Source organism: Pseudoliparis swirei, chromosome 18 (assembly GCF_029220125.1).
Source record: "Pseudoliparis swirei isolate HS2019 ecotype Mariana Trench chromosome 18, NWPU_hadal_v1, whole genome shotgun sequence".
Taxonomy (NCBI): domain Eukaryota; kingdom Metazoa; phylum Chordata; class Actinopteri; order Perciformes; family Liparidae; genus Pseudoliparis; species Pseudoliparis swirei.
In genome coordinates, this window is record NC_079405.1 from 24,686,940 (window position 1) to 24,699,134 (window position 12,195).

Sequence of the window (12,195 nt, forward strand, 5' to 3'; positions counted from 1 at the left end):
GAAAAAGGAGGATAAGGAGAGGAAGAAGAGGAGAAGGAGAAGAGGTGGAAGAAGAAGGAGGAGGAGGAGGAAAAGAAGAAGAAGAAGAAGGAGGAGGAAGAGGGGAAGAAGAGGAGAAGGAGAAGAGGTGGAAGAAGAAGAAGGAGGAGAAGGAGGAGGAAGAGGAGAAGAAGAAGAAGAAGAAGAGGAAGAGGAGGAGAAGAAAAAGAGGAGGAGGAGAAGAAAAAGGAGGATAAGGAGAGGAAGAAGAGGAGAAGGAGAAGAGGTGGAAGAAGGAGGAGGAGGAAAAGAAGAAGAAGAAGAAGGAGGAGGAAGAGGGGAAGAAGAGGAGAAGGAGAAGAGGTGGAAGAAGGAGGAGAAGGAGGAGGAAGAGGAGGAGGAGAAGAAAAAGAGGAGGAGGAGGAGAAGAAGAAGAAGAGGAAAAGGAGGAGCAGGAGAAGAAAAAGAGGAGGAGGAGAAGAAGAAGAAGAAGAAGGAGGAGAAGGAGAGGAAGAAGAGGAGAAGGAGAAGAGGTGGAAGAAGAAGGAGGAGGAAAAGAAGAAGAAGAAGAAGAGAAGAAAAAAAATGCGTAGAGTAGTAAGGGGGGGGGGGGGTATGAGTCAAACAAGCCTCCGGATCCTTGATCAGCATTAAATGGCTCTTTGGTTTTTATATCTCCAACAGGGTCCCCCCCCCCCCCCCTTGATGAAGATGCCTCCTCTACACGCAGCAGCCGCCCGGAGGCGCTTTAATCAGGCCTCGGTAAACAAACAGCTAAACACACTGGACTGGTCAAGAAGCCGGTAAATGACCTCGGCGGAGTGGCGCACGTGTGATTAAAGGAACCCACGCTGCTTTTTACCTTTTTTTTCGCCTCGCACCTACGGCGCGACGAGAGACCGCGGCGACTCCCACCCCGCTAATTACCATTATCAGTGGAACGGTCGGGTTTGACTCATTAGTTCCATGTGCATTTAATTAGAGGCGGGCTGAAATTGGATTTAACTTATTACTTTTTCATGGATCACTTTCTTGTCATCACTTCAAATTGGATTGCAGCCCCAGGTAACTAATTATGCCTGCCGCAGGATCAGGAGTGTAGAGAAATAAGGTAATTAGGAACAACACTGTCGGACCCTCGCTGATAGTCCACCGGCGCCGAGGAGGGGGGAGGAGGGGGGAGGGATTGGAGCTCGTTCTGTCCGCGTCGCTCGGTTGACTGTAAAACGTTGTCGCGAGAGCTCCCAGGTGGGCATCGGAACGCTCTCCGACGACGTGGCGTTCAGCCGGGCGCGAGATGCTGTGTCAACACGGCGTCTTTGCTCTCGGCGTAATGACGAGATTATGCTTGTTGTGTTTACCCATCCGGGATTATGTTGTCGAGATTTGCCCTCGTTATTCGTGCCACCGGTTATTCGTGCCAGCGGCGAGCTGTGTGGACGCCGCTTGAATGACATTGACTGTGTGGTTGCCGCCAGTAGTGCGTCTGCTGCTGATTGTATTGAGATAAGCGAATGGCCGAATTCAGAGCAGATTGTCTGCATATATATATATATACAGGACTGTCTCAGAAAATTAGAATATTGTGATAAAGTTCTTTATTTTCTGTAATGCAATTAAAAAATATTAAATATTAAAAGAATAAAAGGCTTGCAATATTTCAGTTGATTTGTAATGAATCCAGAATGCATGACATTTTTGTTTTTTTAATTGCATTACAGAAAATAAAGAACTTTATCACAATATTCTAATTTTCTGAGACAGTCCTGTATATATATACACATTTTTTTATTATTATTATTTTTAATATATATATATATGTATATATAAATATATTTATATATATATATTTATGTATATATATTTATGTATATATATATTTATTTATTTATATATGTCTGTATATATATATTCATATGTGTGTGTGTCTATATATATATATAAATATAAATATATTTATATATATATTTATATTTATATATATATTTATATTTATATATATATATATTTATATATGTGTGTATATATATATATTTATATGTGTGTGTGTGTCTATATATATATATATATATATATTTATTTATATATGTCTGTATATATATATTTATATGTGTGTGTGTCTATATATATATATTTATATATATATTTATATTTATATATATATATATATTTATATATGTTTGTGTATATATATATATTTATATGTGTGTGTGTGTCTATATGTATATATATATATATATACACAGAGCGAGAACGGTATAGGAAGATGATAACGCCACTTCACTTGCCATTGAGAGCTTTGAAATTCCGTCTTGAAGTGAGAGTATTGGAAGCTGAAAGAGCATCTTTATCCGTACGGGTTTCTTTTCTTCTTTTTTATATGTTCATTGCAATTGTGTGTTGGCCTTTTTTTGTTTTTTAAATGAGAAACTGTCTGATACATGTTGCTTTGAACATTTCCATGATGTCAAAGGTGCATCACATGTTATTATTCTTCAGACACGGAGAAGCTGCTGATAATGTTTAAAAGAACCGTGCCAGCAGACAATCCTCTTATCTGTGATATTACCATGTTGAAGCCACAATTCTCACTTCTTTTTCTTCGACTTTGTTTTTCTTCTTCTTCTTCCCGTTACACTCTCTCTTTCTCTTTCTCTCTCTCTCTTTTTCTCTGTGTGTTTTCACACCGCCTCTCAGAGGGCATCTCCAGGTCAAAAGATAATGTCTTTTCAGTTTACAGGATGAAAGCCTTTTAAGTTGCCGAGCGCCCCCCCCCCCTCCTCCTCCCCACGTTTGCTCTTCACATCCTTCATTTGCGGTCGGTCGGGGTGGGTGGGTGAGAGGGTTGGGGGGGTAAGGGGGGTGGGGGTGCGAGATGTGACACAATCCAGGGGCCGACAGGACAGGGAGAAGCCGCCGGCTCTCTCTCTCTCTCTCTCTCTCTCTCTCTCCCCCCCGCCTACCGTTTTTCCTCTTTTTCTTCAGCGTGCCCGTGGCATTGTCCTGACACATGTATACCACAGCGTTGCAATCTGTAAGTCATTAGAGCACTAGGCCGGAGCCCGGGCCGCTGGAGCTCGGCCAGAGCTGCGGGGCGATCGGAGGCGGCGGCCCATCCGGCCAGTGGGCCGACGTGGCCCGGCAGAACACTGGCGAGGCGACAGTGAACGCGCGGGGCCGAGACGAAAGGACGGAGTGATTGTATTGAGTTGAAATAAATTTGGGAGAATAAGAAGTGTAGAAGAAGAAAACGTGTCGGGTGATGGAGACAGTGGCGGCATCTTCTTAAAAGACAAATCAAAGCATCGGCAATTTCCAATTGATTCACCCAACGACCGCTTTAATCCGGCCTATTAATGTGGAGGTATCTGCAGGTTGTTGTGCACAGAGCAGAAACTCATTCACAGTTTGTGTGGTTTAAGAAACTGATACCACCAAAAGATAAGTGTTCATAGCAGGCGGCAAACAAACCTCCAGGCCTTAAAAATCTTTCGGAAACTTGCATTCTTTCAAATGGCCATCAGGGGGCGATGATTCAAAACAAGTAATAATAATAATAATAACTCTATTTATATAGCACCTTTAAAAACAATGTTTACAAAGTGCTCCACAGAGAGTCAAAGCAAAACAAGTGGAATCGCAAGAAACCAATATTACATTTAAAAGTATATATTAAAATAAAAAATAAAATGGAAAATTAATTAATTAATTAAAAACCAAATAAATTAAAAACAGACAGCTAAATTAGGGGAACCAAAGTTCTGCATAAAAAGACTAGATCACTGAAAAGCTGTTTTATAAAAATGGGTTTTAAGAAGTTATTTAAAAGAAGTTACTGATTCTGCAATCAGTATAGAAGTCTATGAGACATTTGCCCTACTTGTCACTTGATTTATTACCTCATTGTAAATATGAGTTCATGGTCTCAATCTCTCGTTGCAAGTCTTCTTCAACACATCACGATGTTCATTTAGTAAATTATGGCCCCATTTAGAGTGAAATGGATGCTGTAGGGCGAGGATACGTAGTCCGGTAGGGGTCGCCTGTAATCGTCTTCTTCAGCATGCGCTCGTACCTAGCTCCACCCTCTCGTGTCATTTCTAGTTGCAAAAAAAAAAACGGCGATAGCCAAAAAAACAAGAACTTGATGCCAAAAGTCGAGGCTCCGAAACGGCAGTCCACCCACTGACAGGTGGTGTCACGGTGATTGCAAATGAAACAAATGGGATATAAAGTGCTCTTTAGTGAGCGTACAGAGGAGTCGGTTGATGGCTTTTGGTACCGTTGGTCGGGGCCAGGCCAGCTGTTTCCCTCCGCTCCCTGTCGTTGAGAGTAGCTAACTCGGCTGTAGCATCAATGTCAGTGTGCTTAGTACACATGAAAGTTGTATCACTCTCCTTCCTCTTGGTGGAGAGGATACAAATGTCAATTCCTCTTCAGAGACGTGTTATCCTCCCCTGAATATGCTCTCGGTTGACATCGTATTTGCTCCTTTGCCTCCGGGACGCGCTGTTGCCATCAATATTTCAGGGAATATCGTTCAGGAATAGCTCCCCACCTTTTTTTTTAACGTCTCGCAAAGTGTCTCCAACGTAAAAAAATTAATAAAATCCCCCTAATTCATCAGCCGCCTGCGCTGGTCCCCGGGAGGAGTTCATCTCTTTGTGTTTGTGCAAAAAAAGTCTCAAGGTGATGCTGTAATGAAATCTCATTTCTTGACGCGCGCCCGTCGCTTTGAGGTGATACAATCTGTCAGGACTGATCAGCGGCGAAGAACCCCGGGACCGGGGGACGTCTCTTTTGCTGCTTGTTTTCCTTGTCATGTTGTAAGAATCTATCATGTGTACGGTATAGATTAGGACCAGGTTTGGGGATAATCCTGTCAGAGTGAAGTCATCTGTCCCAATTTCGCGCAGCCAAGCAGAAACTGGGTGGGTGGGGAGGGGTAGAGGGGGGGGGGAGCTGAGCTGCTGCGTTACGTTCCTTCTCCCAGTCGAGACGATGAATGTCGAATTGACTCCAGTCACAGCGCCGGGAGCCACTTAACATTTTCGGGGGGGGGGGGGGGGGGGGGGCACCGTCTTTTTTTGCCGTTTGCGGCCTGATGTTTCCCTTCGAGCAGCGAGCCCCTCATCCACCCAGACACACACACACACACACACACACGAGATGTGTTGCGTCTTTGTGTCATCCTCCGGCGCTGTATCTCGATGTCGAGCGTGTGTTCGGAGTGATTCACACGCCCCTTTTTTTGTGTTTTGTGTTTTTCTCCATCGTGCAACTTTCTGACAGCTCTGCGATTCTTCCTCTCTCCTTTTTTTTTTTCCTCACTATTTGTTAGGAGTAGGAAAGAGAAATGTTGTGTCGCTCAGACAGAGCGGGAGGCAGAGAGGGATCCAGAGACGGGGGGGGGGAAAGGGCCTTCAGCTAACGTGAGGACAATCGTTTTGGAGTTGTGTTTCACGTGTGCTGCAAAGCATCCCTGTTACGCCCAATCTGCAGAAAGTTAAAGTAACATTACGATTGAATTCAGCCTCGTTTTAGTTGTCACGCGAGTCTCTGGTACTCGGGAATGTTCCCGAAGGACTTCATTGGTTAGCGCTGGGGAAAAAAAACGGGACCGGCGGACAAGCGCTGATTGACAACGTGTACATGGAGTGAATGTAGGGCGCTTTAAAGGCAGCGATTTAAAGGCAGCGCTTTAAAGGCAGCGATTTTTCGGGGCGACTGTGTGTCAGCGGTTAGCAGGTGCGTCTTCTAATCAGGGGCTTGCCGCCGGTTCAATCCCCACCCTAGTCGATGGGTCCTTGAGCAAGACGCTTAACCCTGAGTTGCTCTCTGTCGCTGTGTCTACGGTGTATTCAATTCAATTCAGTTTATTTGTATGATGTCATTTTTTAACGAGTGGGTCACCGAACTCTAATGTAGCTTCTTTCTGAACTGTGCCAAGTCTGAACTTTTGCTGTAGCTCGGAGTAAAAAATAAAAAGAAGAAGAAGAAGAGGAGGAGGAAGAGAAGAAGAAGAAGAAGAAGAGGAGGATGAGAAGAAAATGAGGAGGAGGAGAAGAAGAAGAAGAGGAAAAGGAGGAGGAGGAGGAGAAGAAGAAGAGGAAAAGGAGGAGGAGGAGGAGAAGAAGAAGAAGAGGAGGAGGAGGAGAAGAAGAAGAAGAGGAAAAGGAGGAGGAGGAGGAGAAGAAGAAGAGGAGGAGGAGGAGAAGAAAATGAGGAGGAGAAGAAGAAGAGGAGGAGAAGAAAATGAGGAGGAAGAGAAGAAGAGGAAAAGGAGAAGAAAATGAGGAGGAGAAGAAGAAGAGGAAAGGGAGAAGAAGAGGAGGAGGAGGAGGAGGAGAAAATGAGGAGGAGGAGAAGAAGAAGAAAAAGAAGAAACGGCTCATTTGATATCACGTCTCCTTTGACTGTGTCAGAGCACCGGAGAGGTCAAGAACCCAAAACAAAGCTCACACATCGCGGCGCTGTGGCCGATCTGGAAGGTGGTGGGGTTTTTGTTGTATTTGTTTCCGTGGCGATATTATATAGAGCAGCTGTTATTTATATAGGTCCCACACCTGCTGACTCCCACCATCAGTAAACAATGATTTACTTTGCACACGCACAGGGAAACAGACTGTGTTTGCTTTCTCATGACAATGGTGCAGGTCACCAGAGCCTCTCAAGAAGGAGGAATGACTGTAGATTTGTATTTCCCTCCACTACCTCCCCACTTGTCTCTCTCCCTCTCTCTCTCTCTCCCTCTCTCTCTCTCCCTCTCTCTCTCTCTGGTAGCAGCAGCGGCGGCGGTTGAAGACATGGGTCGGCATGCCGGTGCAGCTTACTCACCGGCCGCGTTAGATGCTTTTCGGAAAAGGCTTCGTAATCGGAGGCGGGTCGTTATCTTCAGCCGGAGCCGAGCGCGGCTCCAGACATTAACTCATACTTTCACTCTAACTCGAGCAGGAAATATAATGTCACCCACTCTGTCACGAGCACAATCGCTCAGCACTCTCTGTAAACTATCGCAAGGGAACGCCGGTGCGGGGCTCAAGGATATTGATGTTTTCTCTGTGCTCAATAAGGAGGGTGAGGAAGGGAGAGAAAAGAAGGGGAAAGAAATCTATACGGCGTGTTTATCGCATCGACACATATGTGTAATTATTTTACATGGTGCGGGGCAATGGATTAGAAAAGACGTGTGTGTGTGTGTGTGTGTGTGTGTGTGTGTGTGTGTGTGTGTGTGTGTGTGTGTGTGTGTGTGTGTGTGTGTGTGTGTGTGTGAGAGGAGAAGCTTGAACTGTGTGTCTGCTAAATTTATCATGAGGCCGTTGGGAGCGTTGAAATGAGAACAGTGGCCTATTACTGCTAAGAAGGTGTTTTATTGAGAATACGCCGACATGCCACCCCAGGGAGAGTGCCGGGGGAGAAGAGTGTGGCTGTAGCCTAAACCACTTTGTGCGTGCACGTGTGTGCGTGTGTGTGTGTGTGTGTGTGTGTGAGCCTCCTTTAGGGTGTTCGATAGAAAAATAAAAGCGCCTTCTTTTCCACTTTATTATTCACCGTGATATGTATTGGAATCGTCACTTGTGACACTCGAGGTGTCCCAGTCAATAATGCGTGTAGGTCGGGCCGGCTTAGCCCAGCTCATTGTTAGTTATTAGCAGACGAGAGCGGCGGCTTGTTACGCAGACGCTTGTTTATTTTAACCAGCTCGTGTGTGTTTGCGGACTGGAACGCGTCCCGCCAACATTCCTTCATCCTCGGCCAAGGGTGAGGGGGGAGCGGGGGGGGGGGGGGTACCGCCGTCGATATGACGACCGTGTTTATTGTCATGATAATTAACCAGAAAGTGAGGCGTTAATCGCTTTCCTCTGACTCGCGGTTGAGTGGGGTTGCACAAGTTGGAGGACCTGTTTTTTATTGTTGTTACTAAAAAGAGAAGGAGGTATTTATGTACTATAGAGGGAACTGTGCTAGTTGTTTAAATAGAGGGGAGATTGACCCTAATGCATATATACATATACAACATTGAAGGGCAGGTTTTTCTTTTCTTCTCTCTCTCTCTCTCTCCCTCTCTCTCTCCTTCTCCCCGGGTGAGTTCATCAGGTTCTCCAGTAGGTGGCAGAGAGAGCGAGGGGGGAGAGTCTTTGCTCTCCCCGTCTTTTCCCCTCACTGAGTGCACACAGGGTGTTAAAGAGTGTGATGATATTATGACAGCTAATTGCTCTCATTGGGGACGGAGTCGGATGGATTGCCCGGTTCCGTAGCGGCTGTAATGTTAGCTGTTAATGTTAATGTGAGGGGCTTTTACTTCTGTTTTTTTGTGCCAAATTGTAGGATAAGTGGACACGTTGTATTTCTGGATTAAGTTTACGCCGCCGTGCTCGACCTTTTGTGCAACACAAACGTGCCGCTGCAACTACAGTTCAAGAGCGCGCATTAAAATACGTGAAAAAACAAATGTTCCTGGATACATCATTTTATTATATTAGCTGGGGGAATTTATAAGGAACATGGAGTGGAGGGGGGAAGAAAGTACAACGCGTCTGAATTGGTTGTGCATTTTTGTTGTTTTCAGCATGTGAAATGAGTTGTGTCTTTGTTCCACCACTGTAAACAATTCCATTTAGCAGAACAATAAAGGGGCCGATAGCGGGGCCCGGGTTATTCTTTCTTTCCGCTGGATAGCTGTGTTTACTTATCTGTTGTTTAATTAAAGGGCCTCTTTTCTTTAGGCTCCCATTGTTTCAATAGCGCGGCCCGGAGTCCCCCGGCAGGGGTCAAATGGTTAACAGCCGTCAACTGTGTCTTTTTATATTATTTTTTTCTTTTCCTCTTTTTGTTGTTCTTTTCGAAAGCCCCCCACCCACCCAACACAAAGGCGCGGGTTCACCTGCAGCCCCAGCGGCTCCCTATTGTGTGGCCCCGTTTGAATTGATTATGTTTAGAGGGCTGGTTGTGATTGGTGGAGAAGGGCGTGGTTGATTGGGTAGTTTTGTATCTTGTCAGCCGGGGAGCAGGCGCGCGCGTGCAATCTGTCTGTATCCCGAGGAAGGTTGGAGATGCCACAGCACAGCAGCGCTTGTTCGCAGCCTCCCCGCCTGCCAGTCCGCTTGTCTCTCTCTCTCTCTCTCTCGCTCCCCCTCTCTCCCCCTCTCTCTCTCTCTCTTTCCCTCGCCGCTGCGCTCCTCGCTCTGCTTCACTCCACACCGCGTGGCCCAGCACTCTGTTTACCCTGCCAGCTAAATGGAGTTTGTCAGGTTCGTCAATATGATTGATTTCTGTGATTTCTTTCTTTCTTCTTTTTCCGTGTATGTGTGTGTGTGTGTGTGTGTGTGTGTGTGTGCCTGCATGCTTTCGAAGAGAGTGAAAAAAAAAGAGAGAAGAGGACTTGACAATTTAATTTGACCGGGGAAAAAGAGAAACGGGAGAGCTTTTTTTTTTTAATTGTCTCCTCCGTCGTTGATGTTCTGTATCTTCTGCAGTTTAATTGGGCGAGAGCGGTAATTATCCCTGGGTTCGCTTCGCCGCGGAGTTCGCCGCCGGTCTACCGGCTCGTCCCGATAGGAGGACGCAGGTGTTCGCGTACGTATGTTATCGAGAGGCGCGACGCGTCGCTTCAAAACAAGCCCCGTATGGATTAGCTGCCTCCTGTTTGTTTATCTGCCCGGTGGCTTCACGGCGCGTTTCACTTCTTTCCTTCTTTCTTTCTTTTTACTTCGGGCAACAGTTTGTGTGAGTCGCGCTCGCGTGTCAGTCGGATGCAGCAAGTTGTCAGTCTGTTTATTTAGTTCAGTTTACTCTGCTATAGTTTGCGAGCGAACCGGTTCAGCGGGAGTTCTGCGCTGCGCGGTCCGCTGAGTGAAGTATGGAAAGTTCTGGAAGAAACGGGACTCAGGTTGGCTTCTCTTTCACACGCTTGTTGTTGTTTTTTTAAATCTTTTCACAAAAGCAGTATATTTATTTGTTTGTTTCCAATATTTCCAAGCTACAGCATGTCGAGAAGATTGAATACATAGCGTTATATGTATATTTTATTTTCGCTGCACGTTCTAGTTTGTTCGCCGGCTGTGTGTTCTGTGATGTTTTTTCTTCTCGCGAGTCGCTCCGCGCTCGCGCGCCGGCCTGGACTATAACCCTCACGCTCCTCACGGTGTCACGGGGAATTAACACGGACTGGCACGGCTCTCTCTCTATGTGACACCGGCATCCACGGAGCCCCACGCCGGGCCGCGCTGTCACTCCGAATGTCACCGGTCACATCTTCCGGAAAAGTTTCGAGCGTGTGCACGAGCTTGTGTGTGTGTGTGTGGGCACTTTTTTTTTAAAAGTGTGTAGTTGGGAAGAAGAGTCGGGGTCTTTTTTTCTGCTTTTTTAAAAGATCTCTGCTGTCAAGTGTGAGTCCGATTTGACAGCCTTTGAGGTCTGACACCAAAGACAGCCAACGACTCTGCTGCCTAATGATTTCAAGTGTCTTCACTCCAATAACCTGGAGTAACACACTCAACTATACGGAAAGGACTCTCGTGTGATTCATGTTCACCCCCCCCCCCCCCAACCCACCGCCCCCGTTTCCGGGCGCAATGTTATTCCGCCGCCTCGCGTCACCGCGACGCGGCTGGAGAGCGCGCAGCGCGGCGTGAGGTGCAGCTGTGCCGAGACGCTCAGTTGTTTTTGGGGGGGGGGGGGAGCTGGAGTGCGAGCTGATTGGCTTGACAGTTTGTAATCAAAGTTGATTTATTGTTCATTAGTAGTGCATTAGCCCTTTCAGGCTGGGGTGCTATTTGTGCAGCGGCCTGTCGAGGCAGAGGGGCTGTCATTTCTAAACCATGACATAGGCAACCAGATATTATCCTGTGCCACATGGAGGAGATGTGGGGGTGGTGGTGGTGGTGGTGGTGGTGGGGTTATCCGCCAGCAGAGCCTCCAGGGCTGGCCGGGGCTTGCCTTTACAGGGACGGTCTCTGCTTTGTACTGTGGGGTGGGGGGGGCAGGCAAAGACGGAGAGACGGGGGAATAGTTTAGCGGTGATATCGTGAGCCACCAGCTGCTCTCTGCTGTTATTCCCCGGCTTTCCCAACTGAAGCGTGTTTTTACTGGGAGAGAAAAAAAGAGAGCGAGAGAGAAAAAGGCTTTCATTCATTCTTTTTGTTTTGGGTGGGGTGGCGGGGGCAGAGGTCATTACTGCGCCGAGTTTGTGAGTGTTTCTCGGGTAAGATTAACTCTACACTTGAGATACGTTTCAAAGGGTCGAGACGGTCAGATCGTAACCAGATTACACGGAGTGGAGTGTTTCACGGCTTCGTCACCACTCATCTCTGACACGGCCTACGTATTTTTGTAATATTTGTTTGCACAACAAATGACGTGAGAGGACGTTGCTGTGCACCGAGAACAATAAGGGGTTGGTTCATTTGGGGTGTGTGTGAAGTTGTTTGTTTGTTGATGCTGTAAACCTGCTGCTCTCACTGAGTGTCTTTGTTCTATATAATTGTGTTAATAGGCTGTAATACTTTTATATGAGTCACACAACACAACAACATTAAGAGGCGGCACAATTAGTGTCTCTCGTCCGCCGTCATGGAAACAAGGATTAGCTCTTTTTGTGCGTTTTGTGTGTTGAGGGGACAGAAACAATCTGCACGAGGATGTCTCAGCCATTGTCCTTAACTGAAGTTTAATTTAAAGGGGATTTTAGGTGTGTGGGGGGGGTGGGGGGCTGTGATCTTAATTAAATCTCAGACCGACTGGTACAGCGACGTGCATCATTGCATAACCACGGGAGAGGAGCCAGCAACCCTTCAGCTCACGGGGGCACGCCGCCATTCAACCCGCCGGTGATGGTGAGGCGTTTTGGGGTGGAAAGGTGAGAAGAGGGGGGTGGAAGAGTGTGTGTGTGTGGGGGGGGACGGTAGCTCAAAACGCCTTTTGGCTGTGAGATAAGTGCTTGGGAGGTGTGGCTCGAGAGGTCAAACTCAAAAATGTGTGTGTGTGTGACGGGACATTGAGTCACACGGCAAAATGAAAACGAGGTTTTCTGTGAACCTGAATTATATTTTAATTCTGCATTTTGGAACGGGCTCACTTCTAGAAATGTCAGGGTTGTTTTAATGTTGCGTGTAATAATAATTATACTATTTGTCCAAGAAAATATGTGGTTATGGATTTATTTATTTATTTAAAAGCCGAAGTGTGCGTGTGTGTGTGTGTGTGGAGGGGGGGGCG

The 12,195-nt window shown here is 46.5% G+C and overlaps 1 protein-coding gene across 12 annotated transcripts in view; it reads left to right on the forward strand.

The window, feature by feature from the left end:
- The window catches only part of foxp1b (forkhead box P1b), a 171,511-nt gene that overhangs the window by 119,895 nt on the left and 39,421 nt on the right, over positions 1 to 12,195 (forward strand). Inside the window, exon 1 of one of the 12 annotated variants that reach the window (XM_056438300.1) lies at positions 9,150 to 9,230. The exons of the other annotated variants lie outside the window; for them this stretch is intronic. The gene's annotated coding sequence lies outside the window, so the exon portion shown is untranslated. Of the gene's footprint in view, positions 1 to 9,149; positions 9,231 to 12,195 lie in introns of those variants that run through there. 12 annotated transcript variants of the gene reach the window in all.